At 41.8% G+C, this 12,079-nt stretch overlaps 1 protein-coding gene and 3 non-coding genes across 5 annotated transcripts in view; 2 read left to right on the forward strand and 2 right to left on the reverse strand.

Annotated features, from left to right (window-relative positions):
* GPX5 (glutathione peroxidase 5) overlaps positions 1 to 12,079 on the reverse strand; it is a 52,045-nt gene that overhangs the window by 35,995 nt on the left and 3,971 nt on the right. The window contains exon 1 of one of the 2 annotated variants that reach the window (XM_081523124.1): positions 3,574 to 3,656. The exons of the other annotated variant lie outside the window; for it this stretch is intronic. The gene's annotated coding sequence lies outside the window, so the exon portion shown is untranslated. Of the gene's footprint in view, positions 1 to 3,573; positions 3,657 to 12,079 lie in introns of those variants that run through there. 2 annotated transcript variants of the gene reach the window in all.
* On the forward strand, positions 6,528 to 6,599 carry TRNAA-AGC (transfer RNA alanine (anticodon AGC)). Its single transcript has one exon. It is a non-coding gene; the product is annotated as a tRNA-Ala (tRNA).
* Positions 7,101 to 7,174, forward strand: TRNAT-CGU (transfer RNA threonine (anticodon CGU)). The gene has a single exon. It is a non-coding gene; the product is annotated as a tRNA-Thr (tRNA).
* TRNAM-CAU (transfer RNA methionine (anticodon CAU)) lies at positions 9,704 to 9,776 on the reverse strand. The gene has a single exon. It is a non-coding gene; the product is annotated as a tRNA-Met (tRNA).

Raw genomic sequence — 12,079 nt, forward strand, 5'->3', positions numbered from 1 at the left:
ACTTCTTTTCTCACTTTGTTTCTGCTTCCTTAAGTATCTAGCTCACCTAGCTCTTAAGTATTTTGTTTTTCTCATAAGTACTCTAGACCTTTTGCTGGCTCATCCAAAAACACTGGGTGGGACTGGCTACACACAGAGTTGCTGTGACACGAACACAGAACTCTTGGAGTCAGCCCCCTTGTACTTCCTCATTCTGATCCCCTGGGGAGTCCCTTCTTGAATCTTCTCTCTCTCTCAACAAATATGCATACATTTTTGTTTGCAAAATTAATTTCTGCTCGCTATTAAAAATCTAAAAACACATAAAATAGAAGAAAAGCATACCAAAACCCACTTCTAATCAGAGGAGTCAAAAATATACTGGAAGCCCTATCTAGCCCATGCTGTTTTATAATTAAACTTCAATCTTTATATGAAGACAAATTTCAGAATATCAGAAACAGGAAAGAAAAGATTGTATGAAGAATAAAATAGGTGTTTTTTTTCTTTCCCTTTTCACAAATTATTATTAACACAGCTCCTTGCACTTTAAAGAGTCTTTTTGTCCTTAAAAAAAAAGTACACAAAATTGAAGTATCAGTGAGTAATATCAAATATAATCCTGATTTGTACCTAAATAGATGTGATCCCTGACTTAATCTTTATACAGCAACATGAAAATTGACAGACTAAGCCAGAAATGACCAGGAAAGTGATTCTTAAGAGTCTAAATATTCATAGATGATAGACACACATGAGAAATGGAAAATATTTTCAAAATATTTGGATGTTTTGTCTTCTTGAACTCAAAATCTAGTAAGAAAAAAATGGATTTAAAAAAACAAAGCTGGGGGGGACTTGCCTGTGGTCCAGTGGCTAAGACTTCATGCTCCCAAGACAGGGGGCCCGAGTTCCATCCTTGGTCGGGGAACTAGATCCCACATGCTGCAACTGAAGGGTCCACACACTGCCACAAGGTTGAAGATCCTGTGTGCTGCAGCTAAGACCCAGTACAGCCAAAAGAAAAAGCTGAGGCTTCCCTAGTGGTTCAGTGGCATAAAGAATCCACCTGCCAATGAAGGAGACACAGGTTCGATCCCTGATCCAGCAGGATCTCACATGCCCCCATATGCCACAGAGTGACTAAGCTAATGCACCACAACTATTAAGCCTGTGCTCTAGAGCCCAGGAGCCCACAACTACCAAAGCCTGGGCACGCTAGAGCCCATGTTCCCCAAACAGAGAAGCCACAGCAATGAGAAGCCCAGGTCCCGCAACTAGAGAGTAGCCCCTGCTTGCCACAACTAGAGAAAAGCCCTCGAAGCAACAAAGACCCAGCAGAGCCAAAAATAAATAAAATTATATATTTTTAAAAAACTGAATGTCCTTGAACACGTCTGACTCTGTGACCCCATGGACTGTAGCCCACCAGGCTCCTCTGTCCATGGAATTTTCCAGGCAAGAATCCCGGAGTGGGTTGCCATTTCTTACTCCATGGGAACTTCCTGATCCAGAGATCAAACCCACATCTCTTTCATCTCCTGCATTGTCAGGGGGATTCTTTACCACTGAGCCACCTGGGAAGCCTGTCCTTGGTTATAACCCACAGGATTTGAGACACCATAGTAAAACTAGGCAGTAGGGTAATTAGGGCAGTGACAGGATTGCAGAACCAGCTACCAGTGGTGTTGAAAAATGGGTGCTTCATTTCCTAGTTATCTTGAAATCTCTGCAGTTCTTGAGAACCCCCAAGGACATGAACAGTCCTTGGAACAAGGGTTCCAAATCTGTCACTCTTTTCAGATCAGAATACTCAAGGTACAGGAAGTGGGTGGAGGATGATGGGATGATACAATGTATAAAATCCTCTCAAGATACTGGTCCAGCCCAAACCAGGAAACTAGTTGGACAAAAGTGGATGCCCCAGGGGAGCAACATCCCCTGTCCCACAGTGAAGACCTAAAATGATGAAGATGGAGAACTGTAGCTTCAACCTGAGTCTATTATACTTGAGTGTCTACGAGGTCTCAATCCTGCCACTGCTCTGGAAAGGCCAGGTATCATACCCCTTATGCCCTCCAGTGGCTGGCCCTGAAGAGAAAAAAGAGAGGTTGTTCTGGGGATAGCCAAAACCAGAGAAATGAAAAAAAAAAAAGAAAAAATTTCCCTTGCACTGGGAGATGAGGGTAGGTGACAGACAGGTGTGGAAGCAGCAGTCATGATCAGAATGTTGCTTCTGATGATGATGATGGTAGTCTTTATAAAAAGAGAAGATCAAGAGATACAACTTTCCACTTCTCCCTTCCTCGCCAGTCCATGGATCTTAGACCCAGAGAAAGCCACAGGCAGAAACTTTTGGGAGGGGCAGACTGCCCAGGAGGGTCTCAGGAACCCTAGTCTGTTACAGCAGTTAAAACTTGACTGTGACTATCATGGCGATCATCATTCTCATTACTAGCACTACTACTGCTGTGAATTTTTTTTTTGAACCAGAGGTTCGTACAATCTATCATGGAAAGACCTGAGCTAATTGGTTCCAAAACCAGTGTTGTCACATGAATCTATTACCCGTACACACCACCCAGCAGGCATCTAGAATCAGTAAGGCTCTGCTAATCACAAAACCTTTGAGGAGAGTCCCTGGGGACAGTGTTCTAAAGTCCCAGAGAACCAGAACTCAGACCTTCTCAAACTGTCCTTTCCCAGTTTGTTAAGCAGCCCATCCCTGGAAGTAAGACCCCAATACAGTCTTCCCCATGAGAGATGCTGCAGAGATGTGGTATTTTCCCTGTGGACTGTGTAATTCTTAGGCTTTGAAAGTTGACACGGTAGTTCTGGAAGCTGGATTCCCCAAACCTGATAAAGAGTAGCCAAAGTCTCTTCCACGGCACATTTAATCTTGCTCTGTGATCTCATGAATACTCCTTGACTTGGCTTCAGGTCCCAGTAGACAGAAACTGAGACTAGGATTCAGGTACACATAATTTATTGAGCGAGTAGTTTAAGAAAAGGGAATCAGTGAAGAAAGATAGGGTAGGGGAAAGAGAGAAGTTCCCGACGAGCTCCCCTCCCCACTCCCAGCCCCCTCATCTCTAACCACCGGGAACTTGAGGCCCGACCTTTTAAAGAACCTGTTGTAAAAGATATGGAAAGAAACATCTGTGCGACAGACGCACTTTTTCGCTGAATACCTTCATGGCCTTAATTCCCAAAGTTCAGGGCTGGGATCTGTGATGCGCATCTTCGTACCCACCCGGGTCCTGCGGGTTTCCACCGTAAGGACGGAGTCTGGACCGCTCCTCGGGTCTCTCCCCCCCGTCTCGGGCCTCCCTGCCCACGTCACCTCAGTCGTCTCACCTCCCGCCTGTCCTTGGGGCCCCCAGACCCACCGCAGCTCCCACGGCCCTTCCCCCACCCACACGGGGCCTGCTGGGGACGCGCAGCTACGAACCTGAGCGCAGCGCCCCCTAGTCCGGCTTTCTGCTCGTGCCCCACAGGAGTGGGAGGGGATGCGACTGAGAGTGGAGGGCACCAGGGAGGGGGAGGGGCTCACCGCGGGGTGCAGGGACTGGGTTAGAGGGGAGAAGGCGTTACCTTTTCTACGAGCTGATTTTCAGGACAACCTGAGTCCGAGAGGAACAGAGGAGGACAAGAAGTGGGGGGGAACTGAAGTGAACAGTCTTTTTCCGGGTTGGACTTTTTCAAGCGCTCACCAAATTTCCTGAGGCGGAAGCTGCCGAGGTTCCTGCAGACCCCGATCCCCACTCCCACCTCCACACCCGTCTCAAAAGGCTCCGGGTGGAAAGATGTCACGACAGATTTTGACCGTGCTCTTGAGAATGACAGCGCGTGATTTGAAGAGAAACTGCACGGGCTGACACCTGTAGCTGAAGGAAGATGGCCCTTGGGTCCAGCCACTCGGCTCCACCCGAAAGATGCAGGTCCCTCCTCCCACCAGTCTGGCGCCTTCAGGTACCTCAAATGAGTTACTTTATCCCATACGGCCCGTTATTTCCTGCAAATCCTTGAATTTTTTTTTTTTAGATTGCATACATTTTAAAAAATATTTATTATAATACTCTTTAACACTTATTTCCTAGGCTTGACTTTCTGTGACTCTTTTCCTTGGGATAACAGAAATATCCTTGTCTAAAGCTCCACCTGCCTATTACCGTTGCTGTCCTATTTTTCTGCCTTCAGCGCGTTCTCAGAAAGTGAAGCATCTCTCTGGAGTTGGCATAGTACAGCCTAGTTTCGGAAGGCAACAGATTAACAACTGGATTGTTGTTGTTTAGACGCTAGGTCCTGTCTGACCCTTTTTCGAACTCATGAACTGTAGCCCACCAGACTCCTCTGTCCGTGGGATTTCCCAGGCAAGAATACTGCGGTGGATTGCCATTTCCCAGGCAAGAAGACTGGACTGGGTTGCCATTTCTTTCTCCAGGTAATCTTCCCAACCCAGGGATGGAATCCCCGTCTGGTGCATTGCAGGAGGATTCTTTACCACCGAGCCAACAACCGGATAGTTGTTGTTCAGTGACTAACTAGTGCCCGACTCTCTGCGACCCCATGGTCTGCAGCTCTCCAGGCTTCCCTGTCCTTCACTATCTCCTGCAGTTTGCTTGAACTCATGTCCATTGAGTCCATGCGACCGTCCAACCATCTCATCCTCTGTCACCTGCTTCTTCTCTTGCCCTTCCCCAGATCAGGATCTTTTCCAATGAATCGGCTCTTTTTATCAGGTGGCCAAACTATTGGAGCTTCAGCTTTATCATCAGTCCTTCCAATGAATATTCAAGGTTGATTTCCTTTAGGATTCATTAGTTTGATCTCCTTGCTGTCCAAGGGACTCTTGAGAGTCTTCTCCAGCACCACAATTCCTAAGTATCAATTCTTCATCACTCAGCCTTCTTCATGGTCCAACTCGCACAGCTGTATGTGATTACTGGAAAAACCATAGCTTTGACCATACAGACCTTTGTTAGCAAAATGATTTCTCTGCTTTTTAATATACCCTATAGGTTTGTAATAGCTTTTCTTACATGGAGCAAGCGTCTTTTATTTTTGTGGCTGAAGTTACCATCCACAGTGATATTGGAGCTCAAGAAAATAAAATCTGTCACTTTTCCCACTTTTTCCCCATCTATTTGCCATGAAGTGATGGGACTGGATGCCATAATCTTAGTTTTTTGAATGTTGAGTTTTAAGACAGCTATTTCACTCTCCTTTCACTCTCATCAAGAGGCTTTTAGTTCCTCTTTGCTTTCTGCCATGAGTGGTATCATCTGTTTATCTGAGGATTTTATTTTCTTGGGCTCCACAATCACTGTGGATGGTGACTGCAGCCATGAGATTAAAGGACACTTGCTCCTTGGAAGAAAAGCTATGACAAACCTATACCAAACCTGCTAAAAAGCATAGACATCACCTTGCCAACAAAGGTCCCTATAGACAAAGCTATTTTTTTCCATAGCTTTTGTTGATATTTCTTGATTCCAGCTTGTGAGTCATCCAGCCTGGCATTTTGCATGATAAATACTCTGTATATAAGTTTAAACACGGTGACAATATACAGTCTTAATGTACTCCTTTCCCAACTTTTGAGATTTTGAGGTAATTTCAATGAAAGAAAAAAATCATCCCAGTGAAACTACTGGCTACGTTTTTGTTCCCTCAACTTTCTCCCACCGTATTCTACAAGGCAGTGCATCTGGTGATCAGTTCCTGGTGTTCATTCACTGCTCCCAAAGTTTCCTGCCTATTCAAACAATGGAGCCATGACAGCAATCAAGAGATAATTGCCCTATTTTAAGATGTTATGGTTACTTGTATCTTCTAGCTCACCAGTCTTTTAGGCAACATCGATGATCACAAAATGGCCCTAGATTTTTCTATGAATGAAATCACAATGAATATATGGAGTCTTACGCTAGCCAAAATACATGAAATTTTAGAACTTTTATTCAACAAGTGTCTGACTAGTTTGTTTGGGCACTGGTCTCTCAAGTCAAACTTTAGCTGAGGAAGTCCCCAAGTTCTTTGACAGACATCATAACCACTCTTTACCATGCTCAGAGAAAAAGTTGGGGATCTTTTTATGCTGGCCACCTCCTCACTCACATCCAGTAATTCAATCATTTTGTCTAGGAATAAGTTGTTCAGATTTCTAATTTATCAGTGACTTGTAAAACAAAAATCTTAACTGACCTTTCCTAGTTTACAAATTTCCTACCTAGTTACTTTGTTACTACGTTGCTCTAAATTTGTAATCTTCAAAGCAATAATTTCTTCTTTAATATTGTAAGGAACCTTCCTTAAATCAACTATATCCCTAGAGTAGAACAGAATAAACCACTGCAAGTCAGTAGATGTTACTCTAGTTTCTAGCTCTTCATACTCTTGTAGAGCCAAGAGCTCCATGTGAGGAGGGCAAATGCACAGACAAGATTCTCCAGAACAGAGCTGGGTTGTACTAGGCTAGGGTTCTTGAAAAATAATGCAGATACCTATTGCCATTAAATATTTTCCACAAAATAGGTGACAGTGTAGGGGGTGTAGCTCAGTGGTAGAGCGTGTGCTTAGCATGAGCGAGGCCCTGGGTTCAATCCCTGGTACCTCCAGTTAGGATTTGGCTTCTTGTGTAGCAATTCTTCAGTGCTACCTGAAATGGCCCTTGGTTTTCCTACCTGTTGAAACTTGTCACTCATAATTCGTGCTGATTTGCTCAGACCTATTTGTCAACCTTTTTTTTTGTAATTGAAGAATGTTGCTTTACAATATTCTGTTGGTTTCTGCTGTACAACCACGAGAATCAGTCGTAATTATATACATATTCCCTCCTGGAACTTCCCTCTCCTCCCCCTAGACTTCCCACCTCCCATCCTCCACCCTTCTAGGTTATCACAGAGCTCCAGGATGGACTCCCTGTGTTATATAGCAACTTCCCACTTTACATATGATAGTATTTATATATGTCAATGCTACTTTCTCAATTCATCTCAGAGCCAACTACAGGATAGTGTAGTCTTTTTTTTTTTTTCTTAAGCCACCCGCCCCACCTCTACTCCCTATTGGAGCGAGATAAAATGAGGTAGATTTAACTCTACTGTAGACAGTCAGGTGGCTCTATGGCTTAGTTGGTTAAAGCGCCTGTCTCGTAAACAGGAGATCCTGGGTTCGACTCCCAGTAGGGCCTTACCCTTTTGCTCAAAGGTAGGGCAAACTCCTGAAAATTTTATGTTGGCTAGTTAACTGTGTCTTCTTACTGATCCTCCACAAATTCTCACCAAAGTTACAGCCCTAGAACTCTATCAGATACATTACAGGTTATTTGATTGCAACTGCCTCAGATTCCTTACTTTTAAAAAGAAGTAAATTCTTAGGAGATGACAATTCAAATGCAAATCACCTAATACTGCATGTGACTTTATACCTCAATCACTTTTCAAGTAGGTTTTGCATGAAACTGTGGTAAAATGTTTTTGATCACCTACAGTGTGTTACTGTTTAAAGTATCCAGACAGAAAGATATTTATAAATCTCTCTAGACTTGTAACTATCTCTAGCTCTATAATTGATTTCATTAAATAAGATAAATTAATGAACAATGAATCTATTACTAGCTACAAAAGAAAATTAGGATGTTTGCAGGGTTATGCTTGACATTTTGAAGGGAATATGAGGAAGAATAGGATATTCCCATGCTATCTCTCTTACGGAGAACATTAGAGTATTTCAGGAATGATGATCAACTGGAAGGAAAAATGTCCTAGATACAAACACCCTAGAGCTAGGACAAAATCACTTTGAAAAGAGCAAGCTGGAGAATTCTGCCAGATATCTAAAGAAACTTAGATTCAGCCCTAGAGACTTATGGAGCTTCCTTGTCTTTTTGTCTCCTATTGATTCATCAGTTAATTCAACAATGTAAGCTGCTGGTTTTTTATGTACCAGGCATATTTCTGTCTTTCTTTCCTTTTATTTTCAGTTACATTTTTTCCCATGTTATGGGAACTTTTAAGATCTGCTGTCTTAGCAACTTTTAAATATGCAATTCAACATTGTTAACTATAGCCACCAACCTGTGAATTACATCCTCAGGACTTATTTATCTCATAAATGGAAGTTTGTACCTTTTGACCACATTCACTCATTTTGCCTGCCACCCCTCATCCCTGCCTCCGATAACCACCCCAGGAATATTTCTAAGGGCAGGGAATACAGCAGCAAACAAAGCTAACAAAAAGCACTGCTGTCATGGATCTTACATTCTTCTGGGGGTGACACGAAAAATAAAGAAATTAATATATAAAATAAGTAAGCGTATAAGATACTGATGAAGTCTGTGGAGAAAAATAAAGCGATGAAAGAGTATGAGGAGAGCACAGGATAGAGCTGGGCTAACCAGAGTGTCATCTGTTCTTTAATAAGATCACTGACATGTTAAAATATAATTTTTTAACTTTTTAATGAGAAATAGTTATGAAGTGGCTACTATTATTACTCTAAGAACTTGAGTAGCAATATTAAATAGAAAACTTATGCCCCTCCCCCCAACAATGTCTGGATCTCACTTCTGTTCATTTTGATTAGGACTTTATTTAACTAGTTCCCACTACCTGTATTCAGATCTCAACTGTTCCACTTATTAGCTATGGGACCTTTGGTAAATTGCTTTCTCTCAATGGGCATCACTATCCTCATGTATAAAACAGAAATAGTAATAAGCCTACCTAATAGAGTTAATGGGAGGACTTGTGGAGTCAATACACATAAAATATTTTAGAAGGATATCTAGCACGTAAAGAAGCAATCAATAAAATAAAATAACAATTGATTATACACAGAGCCTCACTCATTCCAAATCTGGGTGATTTAGGTGGTGATATTTGGAAGTTTTGAAAGGACAAGATTTAGATATGTTGACGGTGAAATGAGTTAAGATTTGGGGAGAGATTGGAATGGAGTGAATATTTTTTTCATGTGGCCCAAGTGTGAATCTTTGGGGACCAGTAGGTGGACTATGGTAGGTGTAATTATGTCTCGCACCCCCCACCCTGAGATGCCCATTTCCTAATCTCTAAAACCTGGGAAATATGTTACCTTGCCAGGCAAAAGGAATGTGATTAAGAATCTGGAGATAGGGAGATTATCTTGGATATTTGGATGTCTCTGTGTAATCAAAGTGTCCTTATAAGAGGGTGGTAGCTGGGTCAGAGTCAGAGGAGATGAGACAACAAAAGCAGAGGTCAGAGTGATGTGAACATGAGTCAAGGAATAGGAGCATCCTCTAGAAGCTGGAAAAAGCGAGAAGTGATTTCTCCCCAAGACCTCTAGAGAGACGGCAGCTCTGCTACACCTTGATTTTAACCCCACAAGATGCTTTTCAGACTTCGGACCTCCAGAGTTGTAAAATAATAGATTTATGCTATTTTAAGGTGATAAATTTTTGCTAATTTTCTCTTTGCTAAGAGACAGTTAATCCAGATATATGGTTATAGTCAACATACTGAAAAACTGCTTTGCTGCCTAAGGAACCTGGTTCGAAAGAAATCCGCTAAACTTCTTGAAGGACTACAGCCCCATTTATAATCACATCATGTTGACAGGGAGTTAGTCCTGGGGCCTAGATTTCACACAGAACTTGATTGGTGGGATAGGGAATTTTGTTCGTTACCCTGCTTCTTTCTCAAATGAAAGTATGTAGGAGCGACAAAAGCTACTGTGCCTTCTCTGAGGCTCGAACTCAGGACCTTCAGATTATGAGACTGACGCGCTGCCTACTGCGCTAAGAAGGCTCTGCAACAAGACAGTTTCATTAGGACTATCAATTCTCTTTCATGTTTATACAGATTTTCTGAGAAGTTATATTTTTAAAACACAGTGCAAAATAAGAGTATATGCTGTGGCATATTTACTGTTGCTCTGAGTATGTCACAATGATCAAAATTATTTCAGGATTTCATCCTTGAATAAATATGCAACACAGTGAATTTTTTTCTCCCACTGTGCTTTAAATACCACTTACTGCTGGCAAACATCGGACTTCATTAGATTTCACTGTGCCCTACTTCACAACTACGTGTGTAGAAAGTGGCATACAGATACGAGGGGCCTGAGTTGGGTCCATGGGCCAGAAGATTTCCAGACTGAAACAATGAGGGACACAGAAATGTGCTCAGCTCTGCTGAGGCGCCGAGAAGCTGGAGTCTCCTTATCTAGCTCTGAATCTTCCTTGTCTGCCAGTATTAAAATCGATGTCTGACTGAGTCCGTGATCTGAAGGCCTTTTTATTCTGGCTAGAAGTCCAGAATAATGTAAACAGAGGCGAGATAAGGTGGAAGAAATGAGGTGAGATGATTGAAAGTGGAAAAACAATACACTGGATTTAAATCTGGCAAAGTGAAAAATGTCCTAAAATAGATATTGTAGGGCTGAAGTGTAAATCTGTGTGTGCCATCTATTAAGTTAAGAAAAATAATTCACTTGGTTTTTTTTGAGAATATGTCAATTTTTAAAATCTTCATTATCTGTAAAATAGGATAATATTTCACAGTATTATTTAAAAGACTGAACACGACACACAAAAAGTTGTTCACTGAATACTAATAAATGATACAAATGATGATTGCAAACTGTATTGAGTGCGTATTACGGGCAAGGTACTCTTTTAAGCAGTTTTTATGTATGTTACATGTAGTGGCCATCTGTCTATCACTGTAGGCAACTTTTATTATTGTCATATCATTTACATATGATAAAAGTAAGACCAAATAAGTTTAAGTGACTTGCCGATAGTCTTGTGGCTACTCAGTAGATGAGAAGCAGTAGAACTTGGGCTCACTTAACGAAGACCACTATGAAGTCACTCAATCGTGTTCGACTCTTTGCGACCCCATGGACTACATAGCCCACCAGGCTCCTCTGTCCATGAAATTTTCTAGGCAAGAACACTGGACTGGATTGCCATTCCCTTCAGGGGATTTTCCTGATCCAGGGATCAAACCCCAGTGTTCTGCATTGTTTATTGGCTATCTTTTCTTCTAGAATATAAGCTCGACAGGGGCAGTGACTTTGTATTTTTCTTGTTCACTGTTCCCCTCCCAGAACTTAAAATAGTAACTAGTACATTGTACAGTTTCAGTAAGTGTTTATTGGATGAAAACCCCTACCTTAATGTACGGGTACTATACAACTGACTAAAATTCTACTGAGTATCTATGATGTGTAAAGCCCTGTGCTAGTAAGGTGTAGTGACGGAGTGGTTATCATCTGTGATTTTACAGAGCTAACAATCACAGATAAAATTTCAGACAATTTTCTACTGAATAGGAATATTTTATTATCGATAAAATGTTGTGTGACTCCTTCGCTAAGATTCTACATACTTTAGTTCATTTAGCAACACTTTATAAAAAAAAGTTTATCTTAAAAATGCTGTACTTTTTACCCTAAGATCCCAAATATTTCACAAACTATTTGTTACTTTAAAAAATCATCCCTGTTCCTCCATCACGGATTAAGTGATGTCAGCAATAGTAGTAGACTGGATTTATCCTAACTAGTCTCTACTTTCAAATTGCTCTCAGGCACTCTCCTTTGATACTTTTCCATACATTTTCTCTTTAACTAAAAAATACAGGTAATTTAATCTCATTTTTCTTTTTTAAAGTTGAGCACTCCTTCCCTGTATATAATATATTCATAGAGATAATCAGACCTTTTGAAGAATTACACACCACTTCCCCTGATCATAGTAGGGCTCACCTTAAACGGTGCAGCATATAATGGATCAGGTTGTTCAGCGAGAGGATGAGCCGTCTGGAGACAGGGATTCGGTGGGGAGGAGACCCGGGGACTCGCCCAGTTCGCATAGGTGAGGTTGGAGCGGGTAGAACAAGTCCTCTCTGGGCTTGGAGAGGATGCTACACCACGTACTGAAAGCACACTAATCCCCTCCCTGAACTTGGTAAATTAAGACTACGATCACATTCAGCGAAAAGTAGGTCTATTTGCGCGGTTGTTTTCATTAGTAAGAATCACGCACAGACACACAAACTCTGACTCAAGTTCCGTGTGAGCGGGGAGGAGAGCGTCTCTG

Source organism: Giraffa tippelskirchi, chromosome 8 (assembly GCF_054371585.1).
Source record: "Giraffa tippelskirchi isolate mGirTip1 chromosome 8, T2T-mGirTip1v1.2.pri, whole genome shotgun sequence".
Taxonomy (NCBI): domain Eukaryota; kingdom Metazoa; phylum Chordata; class Mammalia; order Artiodactyla; family Giraffidae; genus Giraffa; species Giraffa tippelskirchi.